This window comes from Dama dama, chromosome 15, assembly GCF_033118175.1.
Source record: "Dama dama isolate Ldn47 chromosome 15, ASM3311817v1, whole genome shotgun sequence".
Classification (NCBI taxonomy): domain Eukaryota; kingdom Metazoa; phylum Chordata; class Mammalia; order Artiodactyla; family Cervidae; genus Dama; species Dama dama.
Genome location: NC_083695.1, coordinates 4,771,748 through 4,790,085, shown reverse-complemented (window position 1 = coordinate 4,790,085; position 18,338 = coordinate 4,771,748). Strand labels below are relative to the sequence as shown.

At 38.6% G+C, this 18,338-nt stretch overlaps 2 pseudogenes; both read left to right on the top strand.

Moving 5' to 3' along the window:
- The first annotated feature begins 10,692 nt into the window (after nt 1-10,692).
- LOC133070577 (son of sevenless homolog 1-like) lies at nt 10,693-13,663 on the top strand (annotated as a pseudogene).
- On the top strand, nt 12,526-14,172 carry LOC133070576 (son of sevenless homolog 1-like; annotated as a pseudogene).
- Nucleotides 14,173-18,338: the final 4,166 nt, after the last annotated feature.

The window sequence follows — 18,338 nt, the reverse complement described above, 5'->3', positions numbered from 1 at the left end:
CTACAGAGTCAATGCAATCCCTATCCAATGTCCAATAGCATTTTTCACAGAAATAGAACAAAAAAATATCAAAATTTATATGGAGACACAAAAGACCCAGAAAAGCCAGAAAAATCTTGAGAAAGAAAACGTATCTGGCGGAATCAGTTTCCCTGGCTTTGGGCGATAGAACAAAGCTACAGTCATCAAAACAGTATGGTACTAGCACAAACTATAGATCAATGGAAAAGGATAGAAAACCCAGAAAGAAACCAATGTACCTATGGTTAATTAATCTATGACAAAGGAGACAAGAATACACAGTGTTTGAAAGACAGTCTCTTCAACAAATGGTGCTGGGGAAACTGGACAGTGACATGTAAAAGATTAAATTAGATCATTCTTTAACACCATACACAAAAATAAGTTCAAAATGGATTAAAGACCTAAATGTGAGATCAGATACTATAAAACTCCTAGAGGAAAACATAGGTACAACACTCTCTGACATAAATTGCAGAAATACCTTTTTTGATCTGTCTCCCAGAATAATAGAAATAAAAACAAAAATAAATAAATGGAACCTACTTAACCTCAAAAGCTTTGGCATGGCAAAGAAAACAATATACAAAATGAAAGACAACCCACAGATTGGAAGAAGATATTTGCAAATGATGTGACTCACAAAGGATTAGTCTCAAAAATTTATAAACAGCCCATGATCCTTAACAGCATAAAAAAAAAAAAAAAACCACCCAATCAGCAAATAGGCAGAAGACCTAAACAGACATTTTTACAAAGAAGACATACAGATGGCCAAGAGGCACATGAAAAGATGTTCAATATCACTATTAGGGAAATGCAAATCAAAACTACAATGAGGGATATCACCTGACACCAGCCAGAATGGTTATCATCAAAAAATCTTCAAACAATAAATGCTGGAGAGGATGTGGAGAGAAAGGGATTCTCCTACACTATTGGTGGGAATGTAAATTGGTACAGCCACTATGGAGAACAGTATGGAGGTTCCTTTAAAAATTAAAAATAGAGCTACCACATGAAACTACAATCCCACTCCTGGGCATATATCTGGAGAAAAACATACTTGAAAGGATACATGGACTCTAGTGTTCATTGCAGCACTGTCTACAATAGCCAAGACACGGGAGCAACCTAAATGTCCATCAACAGAGGAATGGAAAAAGAAGATATACATATACACAGTGGAGTATTACTCATCCATTAAAAAGAGTGAATAATGCCATTTACAGCAACATGGATGGACCTAGAGGTTGTCATACTGAGTGAAGTCAGAAAGAAAAGGAGAAATATCATATGGCACCCCTTTTATGTGGAATCTAAAAAGAAATCTAAACAGTGAACTTACTTAGAAAATAGAAAGAAACTCAGACTTAGAGGACAAACTTATGATTCCTGGAGGGAAGAACAGAGGGAGGGATAGTCAGGGAACTTGGGATGGACATGTACACACTACTTTATTAAAATGGACAATCAACAAGGACCTACTGCAGAGCACATGCAACTCTGTTCAATGTTATGTGGCAGCCTGGATGGGAGGGGAGTTTGAGGGAGAATGGACGTATGTATATGAATCCCTTCACTGTTCACCTGAAACTAGCACAACTTTGTTTGTTGATCGGCTATACTCCAATACAAAATAAAAAGGTTTTTTAAAAAGAATCGCGGCTCCAGAAATCTGCAAATTGCTTACCTGTGTGCATGTGCACTCAGTCGCTCAACTGTGTCCAACTCTTTGTAACCCCATGAACTGTAGCCTGCCAGATTCCTCTGTTCATGGAACTTTCCAGGCAAAAATACTGGAGTGGGTTACCATTTCCTACTTCAGGGGATCTTCCTGACCCAGGGATTGAACTTGCATCTCCTGCATTGACAGGCAGATTCTGTACCACTGCATCACCTGGGAAGCCCACATAGTTTCCCTTAAGTCCCAGCCAAAGTCTAAGCCACACCTGAGTGGAATGTAACTTCACTAGGGAAGCTGAAGCACAACAATTCCCATTCTTCACACATGGCACAGAGACATTCAAGCTGTGCTCAATCTAGAGTGAAAAGTCCTTCTTGTACACCCCGCACACTCAACAGAGACTCTAGAAAGGATACAGCTTAGTAGCTGCTGCTAGATAATCTGAATAGCCTCTATTAAGGAAATTGAATCAATACTTAGTAAACTTTAAAAAAAGGTTTCTCTGGTGAATTCTATCAAGTATGTACAAAGAAATGACAACTCTACAGAATCTCTGTAAGAAAATAAAAGCAAAATAACATTTCCTAACACACTGTAGAGGCTAGTATTACCCTGATACTGAAACCTGATAAAGATATTTTAAAAAAGGAAAGCTGCATACAAACATCTCTCATGAACATAGATGTCAAAATCCTCAAAAATTTAATCCCTTATAAATCCAATGCAACCATGTACAAAAAAAATTATATCCCATGATGAAGTAGGATTTGTTCCAAATATGTAAGAAGAATCAGTCAAGGTAATCTACTACATCAGTGGGTTAACAAAGAAGTATATGACCTATTAATTGATACATGAAAAAGCACTTAGCAAAATCCAGCATCAATACATAATAAAAGAAGCTTGAAGGGAGCTTCTATAACTTGATAAAGAATATGCACAAAACCCCTGCAGCAAACATCCTAATAGTGGGAAAACTGAGGCTCTACCCCTAAGATTGGGAAAAAGGAAAGGATATGTTCTCTCAACACTAGTTGAAATCATACTGATGTCCTAGCAAATGCAACAAATGCAACTGAAGTCCTAGCAAATGCAAAAGGAAACAAATGGTACATAGAACAGAAAGTGAGAAATAAAACTTTGTAGATGACAGGATTGTATATGTACTGTTAACTTTAACTAGTTTTGGCTCTCCTAGAAATAGAATCTTAAACAATTCAATCAGGAACTGCCTGATCAGCACTAGTTAGGTAATTTGCCTAACAGACCTTTGCCATCCCTTAAACGAAGCTAGGATTATAGAGCCATGGAATTCTCCAGGCCAGAATACTGGAGTGGGAAGCCTTTCCCTTCTCCAGGGGATCTTCCCAACCCAGGGACTGAACCCAGGTCTCCCGTATTGCAGGCAGATTCTTTATCAGCTGAGCTACAAGAGAAGCCCAAGAATACTGGAGTAGGTAGTCTATCCCTTCTCTAGGGGGTCTTCCCGACCCAGGAATCAACAGGCTCTCCCACGCTGTGGGCAGATTCTTTACCAAGTGAGATATCAGGAAAGCCCTAAAGGAGGCTAACCTTATAATATGAATCCCTTCACTGTTCACCTGAAACTAGCACAACTTTGTTTGTTGATCGGCTATACTCCAATACAAAATAAAAAGGTTTTTAAAAAAGAATCGCGGCTCCAATCACCTTTTTTGACTAGTATAATTTCTTTGTTTCTGTTCCCTTCTGCCTATTAAAGTCTTTCATTTTGTACAGTTCCTTAGAGCTCCTTTCTATCTACTGATTGGATGTTTGATTCATGAATTACTGAATAAAGCCATATGATATTTGACGTTACTCACTGAATATTTTTTTTTAATAGTTCTGGTGGCAGTGATGGGATCCAAAGGAGACTTCTGACGGCACTGGGGATGAGGAGAAACACAGGTGTTGCTACTCGTGTTTTCTTTCTTCCCACCACTTTCAAGGACTGTGGATAAAGTTCCCTTTCAATTCAAGTTCTGCTCTTTGTGTTGAGGTACTGATCTAACTGGCTTTCCAGGCCAGGGTTAACAAGTCAGTCAAGACTGACAGGGGCCTTTTATAGAGCACCAGTTCTTAGCCCTTAGTCTGAGGCCCCAGTACAGGGCTTAGCAGATCATCTTGAGCTGGGAGACAGTTCAACCTGAAATCTGAGTTCCTAGTCTTGGTTAGTCCACAATTCTGCTTATTGTGTGCTACTGGATCAATCCATAGTTCCACTTTGAGAACTGCTGGTTTTGTTGGTTCACACCTAAGGTCTTTTCTTGGTCAGTCCACAGGACCACTTCTTTGATTACTGTTGGTGTCTATAGTTCTGTTTCTTTGATTACTGTTGGTTTCTGCTAATGTACACATGAAGTAAAGGAATCACATGTTTATTATTAATGGGAATCTCACTCAGAAGCCAAAGCTGTAAAACTGATGAGCATGAATTGAATACTTAAATGGTGTGGTCATCACCGAATTCTAAGACTCCCAAGCTAGAATAAGTTAGTCATGGAATGGGTTAGATTGACACTAAGTCAGCTACCAACCTCAAAAAAACTTCCTTGCAATGAAATACATTGTAAAGCACTAAAAAATCCTCAACCAAATGGCACATTTCTCTTACTATTAATATGGTTCCTCACTTCAGCTCAGTTGCGTTCAGTTCAGTCACTCAGTCATGTCCAACTCTTTGCGACCCCGTGAATCGCAGCACGCCAGACCTCCCTGTCCATCACAAACTCCCGGAGTTTACTCAAACTCATGTCCATCGAGTCGGTGATGCCATCAGCCATCTCATCCTCTGTCATCCCCTTCTCCTTCTGCCCCTAATTCCTCCCAGTATCAGGATCTTTTCCAGTGAGTCAGCTCTTCACATGAGGTGGCCAAAGTATTGGAGTTTCAGCTTCAGCATCAGTCCTTCCAATGAACACCCAGGACTGATCTCCTTCAGGATGGACTGGTTGGATCTCCTTGCAGTCCAAGGGATTCTCAAGAGTCTTCTCCAACACCACAGTTCAAAAGGATCAATTTTTCAGCGCTCAGCTTTCTTCACAGTCCAACACTCACATCCATACATGACCACTGGAAAAACCATAGCCTTGAATAGATGGACCTTTGTTGGCAAAGTAATGTCTCTGCTTTTTAATATGCTATCTAGGTTGGTCATAACTTTCCTTCCAAAGATTAAGCGTCTTTTAATTTCATGGCTGTAGTCACCACCTGTAGGGATTTTGGAGCCCAAAAAAATAAAGTCTGACACTGTTTCCACTGTCTCCCCATCTATTTCCCATGAGGTGATGGGACCAGATGCCATGATCTTAGTTTTCTGAATGTTGAGCTTTACGCCAACCTTTTCACTCTCCTCTTTCACTTTGATCAGGAGGCTTTTTAGTTCCTCTTGACTTTCTGCCAGAAGGGTGGTGTCATCTGCGTATCTGAGGTTATTGATATTGCTCCCGGCGATCTTGATTCCAGCTTGTGCTTCTTCCAGCCCAGAATTTCTCATGGTGTACTCTGCACATAAGTTAAATAAGCAGGGTGACAATATGCAGCCTTGACATACTCCTTTTCCTATTTGGAACCAGTCTGTTGGTCCATGTCCAGTTCTAACTGTTGCTTCCTGACCTGCATACAGGTTTCTCAAGAGGCAGGTCAGATGTTCTGGTATTCCCATCTCCTTCAGAATTTTCTACAGTTTATTGTGATCCACACAGTCAAAGGCTTTGACATAGTCAATAAAGCAGAAACAGATGTTTTTCTGGAATTCTCTTGCTTTTTTGATGATCCAGCAGATGTTGGCAATTTGATCTCTGGTTCCTCTGCCTTTTCTAAAACCAGCTTGAACATCTGGAAGGTCTCGGTTCACATATTGCTGAAGCCTGGCTTGGAGAATTTTGAGCATTACTTTACTAGCGTGTGAGATGAGTGCAATTGTGCAGTAGTTTGAGCATTCTTTGGGATTGCCTTTCTTAGGGATGGGAGTGAAAATTGACCTTTTCCAGTCCTTCGGCCACAGCTGAGTTTTCCAAATTTGCTGGCATATTGAGTGCAGCACTTTCACAGCATCATCTTTAAGGATTTGCAATAGCTCAACTGGAATTCCATCACCTCCACTAGCTTTGTTCATAGTGATGCTTTCTAAGGCCCACTTGACTTCACATTCCAGGATGTCTGGCTCTAGGTGAGTGATCACACCATCGTGATTATCTGGGTCGTGAAGATCTTTTTTGTACAGTTCTTCTGTGTATTCTTGCCCCTTCTTCTTCTTTTTTTTTTTTTCATTTATTTTCGTTGGTTGGAGGCTAATTACTTTACAATATTGTAGTGGTTTTTGTCATACATTTACATGCATCAGCCATGGATTTACATGTATTCCCCATCCCGATCCCCCCTCCCACCTCTCTCTCCATCCAATTCCTCTGCGTCTTCCCGGTGCACCAGGCCCAAGCACTTGTCTCATGCATCCCACCTGGGCTGGTGATCTGTTTCACCCTAGATAATATACATGTTTCTATGCTGTTCTCTCGAAACATCCCACCCTCGCCTTCCCCCACAGAGTCCAAAAGACTGTTCTGTACATCTGTGTCTCTTTTTCTGTTTTGCATATAGGGTTATCATTACCATCTTTCTAAATTCTATATGTGTTAGTATACTGTATTGGTGTTTATCTTTCTGGCTTACTTCACTCTGTATGATGGGCTCCAGTTTCATCCATCTCATTAGAACTGATTCAAATGGATTCTTCTTAATGGCTGAGTAATATTCCATGGTGTATATGTACCACAGTTTCCTTATCCATTCGTCTGCTGATGGGCATCTAGGTTGCTTCCATGTCCTGGCTATTATAAACAGTGCTGAGATGAACATTGGGGTGCACATGTCTCTTTCAGATCTGGTTTCCTCGGTGTGTATGCCCAGAAGTGGGATTGCTGGGTCATATGGCAGTTCTATTTCCAGTTTTTTAAGGAATCTCCACACTGTTCTCCATAGCGGCTGTACTAGTTTGCATTCCCACCAACAGTGTAAGAGGGTTCCCTTTTCTCCACACCCTCTCCAGCATTTATTGCTTGTAGACTTTTGGATAGCAGCCATCCTGACTGGCATGTAATGGTACTTCACTGTGGTTTTGATTTGCATTTCTCTGATAATGAGTGATGTGGAGCATCTTTTCATGTGTTTGTTAGCCATATGTATGTCTTCTTTGGAGAAATGTCTGTTTAGATCTTTGGCCCATTTTTTTGATGGGGTCATTTATTTTTCTGTCATTGAGCTACAGGAGTTGCTTGTATACTTTTGAGACTAATCCTTTGTCTGTTTCTTCCTTTGCTATTTTATTCCCCCATTCTAATCAATGAATATAGTAAAGTTACAGGATATAAAATTAACACACAGAAATCCACTGCATTCCTATACACTAACAATGAGAAAACAGAAAGAGAAATTAAGGAAACAATACCATTCATCATTGCAACAAAAAGAATAAAATACTTAGGAGTATATCTATTTAAAGAAACAAAAGACCTATACATAGAAAACTATAGAACACTGATGAAAGAAATCAAAGAGGACACAAATAGATGGAGAAATATACTGTGTTCATGGATTGGAAGAATCAACATTGTGAAAATGAGTATACTACCCAAAGCAATCTATAGATTCAATGCAATCCCTATCAAGCTACCAACGGTATTTTTCACAGAACTAGAACACATAATTTCACAATTTGTATGGAAATACAAAAAACCTCAAATAGTCAAAGCAATCCTGCGAAAGAAGAAGGGAACTGGAGGAATCAACCTGCCTGACTTCAGGCTCTACTACAAAGCCACAGTCATCAAGACAGTATGGTACTGGCACAAAGACAGAAATATAGATCAATGGAACAAAATAGAAAGCCCAGAGATAAATCCACGTACCTATGGAAACCTTATCTTCGACAAAGGAGGCAAGGATATACAATGGAAAAAAGACAACCTCTTTAACAAGTGGTACCAGAAAATTGGTTAACCACTTGTAAAAGAATGAAACTAGAATACTTTCTAACACCATACACAAAAATAAACTCAAAATGGATTAAAGATCTAAATGTAAGACCAGAAACTATAAAAATCTTAGAGGAGAACACAGGCAAAACACTCTCCGACATATATCACAGCAAGGTCCTCTATGACCCACCTCCCAGAATATTGGAAATAAAAGCAAAAATAAACAAATGGGACCTAATGAAACTTAAAAGCTTTTGCACAACAAAGGAAACTATAAGCAAGGTGAAAAGACAGCCTTCAGAATGGGAGAAAATAATAGCAAATGAAGAAACAGACAAAGGATTAATTTCAGAGAGTTCTAATTCAAGGAACATGGCTGATTTTTGGTAAGAACAGTGAAACTTTGGGACATTCTAACCTGCCCCCATCACAGTTTCCACTCTCCAGCTCAGGAGTAAAGTGTCAAAATAATAACCCACGTTTCCAGTATTAGAAGAATCACAGCAGACCCCATTCACAAACACTTATAGTTTATTTATCTGACCTGTCTGATAGCACAGCTCAAAAACTTTGTGTTTATTTCAGCTAATTCAAAACTGGTTCAGTATTAGAGCTGCTTCCTAGAGAGAATCTGTCAAAAATATTTACAGACTGATGCTGCCTGAAGAGATGAGTGGCATATGAGGTGAAGCTACAATTAGAAAATCCCAATAAACTCACACAAAAGGGATTAAAACTTAAAAAAAAATTCAGCAAGTGGCATTATATAAGATTAACCCACAAAAATCAATTATTTCTATACACAATGAAAATCTAAAAAGGAAATGAAAATTATCCCATTTTCATCAAAGATAATAAATACCATCAAAGATAATAAATATCAAGAGTTAATTTACTCAAAGAGGTACAAAACTTTTAACACTGAAATTACAAAATATCACAGAAGGAACTAAAGAAACCTAAATAAGTGAAATGATATCTCATGTTTCTGAATTGGAAGACCTTAATATTGTTCATATCACAGTATTACCCAAGACAATCTACAGATTTATAATCCCTATCAAAATTCAAACAACTTTTTTTGCAGAAATGAAAAAGTTGATCCTCAAATCTATAAGGACTTGCAAGGGATGCTGAACAGCCAAAACAATAAAGAAAAAGAACAAAGTTGCAAGATTCACATAATCTGGTTTTTAAACTGATTACAAAGCTACATAATCAAAATGGTGTGGTACTAACAGAAGGATAGACATATAGACCAAAAAAATAGAACTGAGAGTCCAGAAATAAACACATACATCTGTGCTCAATTAATTTTCAATAGGGGTAAGTGAAAGTGAAGTCACTCAGTTGTGTCCGACTCTTTGCAACCCCATGGACTGTAGTCTACCAGGCTCTTTTGTCCATGGGATTTTCCAAGCAAGAATACTGGAGTGGGTTGCCATTTCCTTCTCCAGGAGATCTTCCCAACCCAGGGATTGAATCCGGGTCTCCTGCATTGTAGTCAGATGCTTTACCATCTGAGCCACCAGGGAAGTGGGGTAATACCAAATCATTCAACAGAAAAACAGCAGTCTCTTTAGCAAATGATCCTGGAACAACTGGTTCTTTTTTTTTTTTTCAATTATTTTTATTAGTTGGAGGCTAATTACTTCGCAACGAACAACTGGTTCTTCACATACGAAAGAATGAAGTTAGACATTTACTTGAGAATAGATACAAAAATTAACTCAAAATAGACAAAGCCCTAAGTGTGAAAGCTAAAAATATGAAACTACCAGAAGGAAACAGGCAAAAATCATTATGCTCTTGAATTAGACAATGTCTTATATATATGAATCCAAACACACAAAAAAGAGAAATTGGAGTTCATTGAAACTAGAAACATTTCTTCATCAAAGAAATTACATTATCAAGAGTAAAATGACAACCTACAGTATGAGAGAAAATATTTACATATTATATATCCAACAAAGGTATACAATCCAGAATATATACAGAACTTTTATACCTCAAAACAAAACAGAAACAAAAACAAACAGTTAAAAATGAGAAAATACTCTATTGAATAGACATTTCACCAAAGAAGATATGCTAGTGGCCAAGAAGTTCATGAAAAGAGGCTCAATACCATAAGTTATTAAGAAAACGAAAATCAAAACCACAGTAAGATACCACTAACACCCAAGAGGATGAGTAAATGTTTTACATACACAATATCAAGTGCAGTTAAGTATTAGAAAAATTGGAGCCCTCATATATTCTGGTGGGAATGTAAAATGGTGCAGCTGCTGTAGAAAAGTTTGGCAATTACTAGCAATTCCACTTCTAATTATAAACAAGTATTCACCCAAAATATGTATGTTCATAGCAGCATTATTTATAGTAGGCAAAAAGTAGAAACAATCCAAATGTCCACCAACTGAGGGATGGATAAACAAAATACAGTAACTACACAATGGAATATTATTCAGTCCTAAAGAGGAATGAAGTATTCTTATATGTTATAAAAAAGATGGCCTTTGAAAGCCTCATGCTAAGTCTAAAAAAAAAAAAAAGACATATAAAAGGCCAAATAGTATATGACTCCATTTACATATAAAAAGTTCACAGTAGGCAACTCCATAAAGACAGGAGATTTAGTGGCTTGTTACGGATGAGGATGAGGGAATAAGCGGGATTCTGGAAAAGAAAAAGGATATTAGGGAAAACTTAAAGAAATCTAAATATTAAACTATGAACTTTAGTCAACAATAACGTCTCAATACTGGTTCACTAATTATAACAAATGTACTGTATTAATATATTAATAATGGGAAATAGCTGTGGAGTAGATGACAACAGAAAACAATTTTAAAGAAAATGGGCCGGGCTGGAGCGTCCCTCCGCACCCCTCCAACAGCCACCGGCTCTGCGACCTAAGCAGACCAGCCCAGAGTCCAGCGACCGAGGTGGAGAGCAACCTAGGGTGGCGCCGGCGGGCCGGGGATGGGTGAGAGGCCTGGTCCCCGGGCAGCGTTGCCTGATGAGGCCGCCACCACCGCCTACCGCCTGCGTTCTCTCACCGCGGCCAGTGCCTGTGGGATGGGTGGCCAGGCACCAGCCTCATCTCCAGGGCTAGCCCAGCAGCTCGGGCCCCTGCAGCATCCGGGCCATCCGCTGAGACTGTGGCCCGGTTCAGCACTGGGGGCTCGCCCTCTGGTGACTCCCCCAGCCGGCCACCACCGGCCCTCTCCCTGCCCAGACGTAGGGGCACGCAGGCGCAGCAGCTGCTCTTGAGTTTTTAGCTCAAGAGAACGCGCCCAAGTGGCGGCTGCTGGTGTCTGCGTTGAAAAAATGTTCAGGGGCAAGTTCATCCTACTGTTGAGTCTAGTGATGATGCTCTTCAGTATGCTGAAGAATTAATTTTGCAATTATTAAATATGCAATGTCAAGCTCAGCCCCTAAGTTCTTCAGATGTAGAGGCACATGTTCAAAAGTTTCCCTCATGCAGTTGATAAATGGGCAATAGTTGATGCCCAGTCAGCTACTGAAAACAGGAAGCGAAGAAACTTTTTTTCTCTTCCAGTAGAAAAAAATTCATCTTTTGTTAAAGGGGGTCCTAGATTATAAAACTGACCACCAGGTTTCTGTTTACATAGTAGCAGTGTTAGAATACATTTCTGCACACATTTTAAAAGTTGGTGCAAAATATACAGCATTATGAAATTACAAAACAAGATATTAAAGTGGCAATATATGCTGATAAAGTATTGATGGATATGGTTCATCAAGATGTAGAAGATATATTATCTTTGATGAAAGAGCCTTCCACCTCAGGAGAGCAATGTTATCATGATTTTGTAAAAGCATTTATGGCAGAAATTTGACATTATTATAAGGGAAGTTAAATTATAAATGATTTTAGAGAGTGCTTTGTCATTAATACAAAACTGTTTTTCAGCTAATGATGTAGAAAATACATTTGGTCATATAGTGGATATACATGAACCTGGTGGAAAGTTACTGGGCCATACAGAAGATACTGTAGAAATGACAGATGAAGGCAGTCACCATCCATTAGTAGGAAGCTGCTTTGAAGATAGCAGAGGAACTGACATTTGATCCATTTGAATCATAACACTCGAGATATTCTATGACCTGGTTTTCATGATCGTTTCCTTAGTCAGTTATCAAAGCCTGGAGTGGCACTCTTGTTGTTTTTCAGTCGCTAAGTCATGTCCAACTCTTTGCAACCTCATGGACTGCAGCATGCCAGACTTCCCTGTCCTTCACCATCTCCTAGAGTTTGCTCAAACTCATGTCCATTGAGTCAGTGATGCCATCCAACCATCTTCCTCTGTCACCCCCTTTTCCTCTTGCCCTCAATCTTCTCAGTCAATAGGCAAAGGTTTCAAAGAAGCTGTTCAGTATGTTTTACCCAAGCTACTTCTAGCCCATTTACCACTGTCTACATTACTTCATACTTCTGAAGCAGTAAGAAGAGTGAAGAACAAGAAGACAAGGAATGTTTGAATCAAGCAATAACAGCTCTGCTTAATGGTCATAGTGATATAGGGGGGAAAAAATATGTTCTAAAAGTCTTGCAAAATGTAGACTGGGTGAATCTGCATGTTGGATTTATAATCAGCAAATGAAGGGGAAACATCTAGCAATCAAGAAAATGAACGAGATTCAGAAGAATATTGATGGTTGGGAGGAATAGACACTGGACAGTGCTGCAATGAATTTGTAATGGAAGGAACTCTTACACATGTAGGAGAAAACATGAAAGAAACATACTTCTCGTTGATGGCTTAATGATTTGCTGTAACTTAAATCATGACTAGCCAAAACTTCCTGGTGCTAGCAATGCAGAATATCACCTTAAAGAAAAGTTTTTTTATGAGAAAGGTACAAATTAATGACAAAGATGACACTAGTGAGTACAAGCATGCTTTTGAAATAATTTAAGAGATGAAAATAGTGTTATGTTTTCTGCCAAGTCAGATGAAGAGAAAAACAGTTGGATGGCAGCACTGATATCTTTATTGTACCAGAGAACACTGGAAAAGATGTTTGATGTGACGATACTATAGGAAGAAAGGGAGGAGCAGATGAGACTCCCTAGTGCTGATGTTTATAGATTTGCAGAGCCTGACTCGGAAGAAAATATCATATTTGAAGAAAACATGTAGCCCAAAGCTGGAATTCCAATCATCAAAGCAGGAACAGTTATTAAACTTATAGAGAGGCTCACATACTATATATACATGGGTCCCAATTTTGTTTAGACATTTCTCACAACACATAGATCCTTTTGTAAACCTAAAGGACCTATAATAGAAAGGTTTGAAATTCCAGAGCCTGAGTCAACAGAAGCTGATTGCATAGCTTTAGAGAAGATTAGCCCCTGAGTGCAGAACTGAAAAGGGTTTAGAATACAGCCTGTGCAGGTGTGAGCATTAAATGTATGTTGGCACTGAGTAGTACACCACTATGATTTTGAAAGAGACTCAAGATCTTTTGCAGCTGATGGAGGAATTTATTGGAACAGTAAGAGGTAAAGCAATGAAAAAATGGGTTGAATCAATTACTAAAATAATCGAAAGGAAAAGAACTGAATTGCAAGAGACAAGGGACCAGGTCATAATATTACATTTCAGAGTTCACCTCCCAGGGATGAATGGCATATAAGTAGACCTGGTGGAAAGAGAGAATTTTGACCACGTAGAGACTTTTGACCTGCTCCCCTTAAACCAACAGAAATTGCTCGACAGCTCACTCTACTTGAATCAGATTTATATTGAACTGTACAGTCATCAGAATTAGTTGAAAGTATGTGGGCAGAAGAAAACAGATTAATTCTCCTAGCCTTCTGAAAATGATCCAGCATACCACTAATTTCACTCTGTGGTTTGAGAAACGTAGAAACCGAAAACTTAGAAGAAAAAGTAGCTGTGATAAGCTAAATAATTAAGATTCTGCAAGTCTTTCAAGAGCTGAACAGTGTCAATGGTGTCCTTGAGGTTGGCCATGCTATTAACTTATTACCTGTTTACAGACTAGACCACATGTTTGAGCAAAATACAAAGCTAACAAAAGAAAATTTTAGAAACAGCTCATGAACTACAAGAAGATCGCTGTAAGAAATATTTGAGGGAAAAAAAAATATTTGGCAAAACTCAGGTCTATTAATCCACCATATGTGTCTTTCTTTGGAATTTATCTAACTAATACATTGAAAACAGAAGAAGGCAGCCCTGAGGTCCTAAAAAGGCATGGGAAAGAGCTTATAAACTTTAGCAAAGGGAAGAACATAGCAGAAAAATGGCAGGTGAAATCCAGAAATACTTAAATCAGTCTTATTGTTTATGACTAAAATCAGATATCAAAAAGTTCTTTGAAAACTTGAATCCAATGGGAAACAGCATGGAAAAAGAATTTACAGACTATCTTTTCAAGAAATACCTAGAAACAGAATCATGAAACACTAAGCCTCTCTCAAGATTTCCAAAAGAATATAGCCATTCACTAAAAGCTCCCAGTATTTGTCCATTAAACCCAAGACCAGGTACTATGAGACACTCCATACCTCCACAGCAAGAGCCAAGGAAAAATAGTTAAAGTAGAACCCCTGAAAGTGAAACAGAAAGTATATATAGCATTGGCACCAAATTCTCCAAGAACACCATTAACACCTCCTCCTGCTTCTGGTTCTTCCAGTACCACAGATGTCTGCAGCACACCTAATTCTGACCATTCAAGCCCTTTCATTCAAGATCTGCTTCAGTATCATCTATAAGTTTAACTAAGAGCACTGATGAAGTGTCTGTCCCTACCCTCCTGTTCCTCCGCTAAGATGACAAGAATCTGCTCCAGCAGAATCTTCACCATCTAGGATGACGTCTAAGCATTGGAACAGCCCCCCAGCAATTCCTCCGGGGCAACCCATGCCAAAAGCCTATTCACCAAAATATTCCATATCAGACCAGACTGCTATATCAGGCCCTACTGAAAGCTCTCCCTTGTTATCTCCATGAGAACCCATGAGGACACCTGATGTTTTTTTAAACTCACCACTATACCTCCAACCTCCCACTTTGGAGGAAAAAGTGACCATAGTAATGCCTTTGTCCCAAAGTGCCCTTTCCCCTTTACACCACCTCCTCCTCAAATACCTTCTTCGCATGGCACAAGAAGGCATCTGCCATCACCACCGACACAAGAAGTGGACCTGCATTCCACTGCTGGGTCACCTGTTCCTTGATGACAAAGCACTTCTCAACATATCCCTAAACTCCCTCCAAAAACTTGCAAAAGGGAGCACACACCCATCCATGCACAGAGATGGACTACCACTGTTGGAGAATTCCCACTTTTCCTGAGTTCCTCTGTACCAGGATGTGCTTTCCTATCCCCAAATCCATTGCTGGTGGTGGATGCACTGAATGTGCTAGCACTGAGGGCTTAAAATGAGAACTCCAAACACTAACGACTCTACTTCAAGATGCAGTATAAGACAATAAATTTTAACCTAGATGTAATTACAAAGTGGAAATGGTATCTGTTTAAAATATGGGAAGACTTATCTAGAGGAACTGGACAACAGATTGCACTTGAAAATCAAGTAAAGGGACCTTTTCCTAGCCAGTAAGCAGAAGTTCTCTTTTTGTGAAGTGATCTTTATCATGAAAGGGGTGGAAAACATAGTCTAGTGTTCAGCAGGCCCACAGGATGACAGTTTTTTTAATTCAAAATATTATGCACTTTTAAAAAAATAAATCTTAAACAGGGATCTTCAAATCCTCCTTTGTTTTTCTTTGCTTTTACTTGTCCTCCTTTAGAATATTTTCTTAAAAATCATTCGGAGGACTGTGAGAAAAGGATGTGGTACCTGACCTTACTGGAATAAAGGCCCAGCACCATACTGCTGTTCTGCTTACAGATTATCATAGTGAACTGAATGGGTACTGAGGCTTCACCAAAGAAGTACTTCTATTTTTTAAGAATAATTATACCAATTTTATCAGAAAAGACCCTGATGCTGAGAAAGATTGAAGGCAGGAGGAGAGGGGACGACAGAAGATGAGATGGTTGGATGGCATCACTGACTTGATGGACATGAGTTTGAGCAAGCTCCGGGAGTTGGTGATGGACACAGAAGCCTGGCATGCTACAGTCCATGGGGTCACAAAGAGTTGGACACAACTGAGTAACTGAACTGAACTGATACCAATTTTAAGAACATTCCCCTACTCACCCTCCCTACACAGACAAAATGTGGTGGTCTTGCCTTCAAACAAGAGAAGTTTTGTGTCATTAACAATGACAGAAGAACTTTTTAAAATATGCAACTGTCAAGTATATGACTTATATTTAGGAAACTGTTAACTTATGCTAGATTCTCATTTTCCCCCATTCTCCCACAAAAGTTTACTGGTTTTCCATGTTCTGGCTTGTGGCTGTCCTTCTAACCATACTATGGAAATGCAGACACCCAGTGTGAAAGGAGCAGTGAACACCTTCGTTTTAATTGCTAAGTGGTATTCTATTGTATGCACATATTATGATTTATTTATTCATTCATCTTTTGTTTCTAGTTTTTGTGTTAAGAACATAGCTGTAATGAACTTAATGTGTATTTTTGTGAAGACATCTGTTTTTATATTGATTGGTTAAATGCTGAAGAGCAAGATTTTGGGTTGCTAGGGTTATTACATGCAGTGTCAAGCTTTTCTGACATGGTTGTTCCACTTTACATTTCAGTGAGCAGTGTGTAGGAGTTGCAGTTGTTCCACAGTTTTCTCAATGCTTCATATTGTCACTTTTTGATATAGCTATTCTAATACCTATTTTATTAAACTGTGGTTTTCATTTGAATATCCCTGATGAATGATGATGTTAGGCATCTTTCACTTATTTATTGCCCACTGTGTATCTTATTTTGTGAAGCATCTGTTCAAATCATTTGCCACTTTTTAGTCTGGGTTGTTTTATTAAAAAGAATCAACTAAAGCAAAATATACCCACGTGTATAAATACCAAAACCATGCATTTGAAGACAGAAGCAAGTTGCATAAAACATTCTCACTGATATTACTCGTAAAACAATGTTATTACACATATATACATGCAATGATACATGTGTATTATTGTAAAAGTATGAGATATGTGGGATCAATATTAACCAAATTTAGAATCTGTGGAAGATGACAAAGGTTACAGGTTGTGGAACGGACTATGAAAAGCTTCCTGTGAATCTGGATGGGGGCACTGAGGTCATATACACTAGAGTATTCTAGCCAGTACACCAGCTTCATTCACACTCAATGTTTCTGGTTACTGAAGCAGTCTCAAAGCTACCCCTTGCTGATCCTGGCAATTGTTCTGATGTGGATCTAGTCCATTGTGAGATGCCCCCAGAGGCAGGCCTGGGGCTGAACCAAACCATTAAGCAGGACAATCACCCCTCAGCATTTGTTGGGGATTGGTTCCAGGATATCTCTTCGAATACCAAAATCAGCAGATGCTAAAAAGTAGGCCATCCAAACCCTCAGGTTCTGCATCTGTGGATTCAACCAACAACAGAACTGCAGACAGGAAAACACAGACATGCAGGAACTGTATTTGCATGAGTAATAACACAGTTAGGGTTCAGATTCATCAAATACATGTAATGACTCATGATGGGGAGGACCATGAGCTGACATATGTTTCTCCAAAAGTAAAATCAGAGACTTATTAGATTATTTAATGTGTGCTTTTAAAAAAGCTTCACATTCCACAGTTAACATTTTTGTAAATGTCTGTTTTCAGTTTTATTTCTATGAAAAAATTTGAAATTAGTACAAAACATAACATTTAGAACAAGGAAATTTTCTGTCCATATTTCCTAAGTTGACAGACTTTCTTCAATACAAACTTCAGCTATAATAAAGCTAGAATTCTGTTAAAACCTTCACGTTCAAAAAATCTTTAAGACTTTCATCTCAGTATCAATTTTCTTGTCCAATAAAATGGCATTTTTAACATAGGCTGTATTAATGATATCATTCCTATTATTTGCCTGACATACAATAAGTACAACTTGTGTATGAAGGTCTCAAAAAAAATATAAGATGTTGACAGCTTTCCCCAGGTGTGGTATATATGACTATTAGTAGTAGTAGTACTACTATTAGTAGTAGCCAAGTTCTGGAAGAAAATTTTCCTACATTTGTTTGATTCATAAGATTATCTCTTACTTATTGTATGAGTAATAAATAAAGACACAGTAAATAAAGACACACAATAAATAAAGACACAGTGAATAAAGGAGGACATACTTGGGGGGGAAAAGACTGAACCAGGTCTGGGAAATGCAGAGAACCAGAAAAAAAATGAAGATTAGCACATAAGAGTGCCCTGGAGAGATATTAGAGGATTGATTTGATCTTTTGAAGGAAACAAATGAGACTTTACCTAATTTTCTTATACTTAATATACTGCAGCTAAATATCTATGCTTTACATGTTTCTAGTGTTTCTAGTTGAATTCTCTTTTTAAAATTATTTTTATTTTTTATCTCTCCTTGCTATTCTTTGGAACTCTACATTCAGATGGGAATATCTTTCCTCTTCTCCTTTTCTTTTCACTTCTCTTTTTTTCACAGC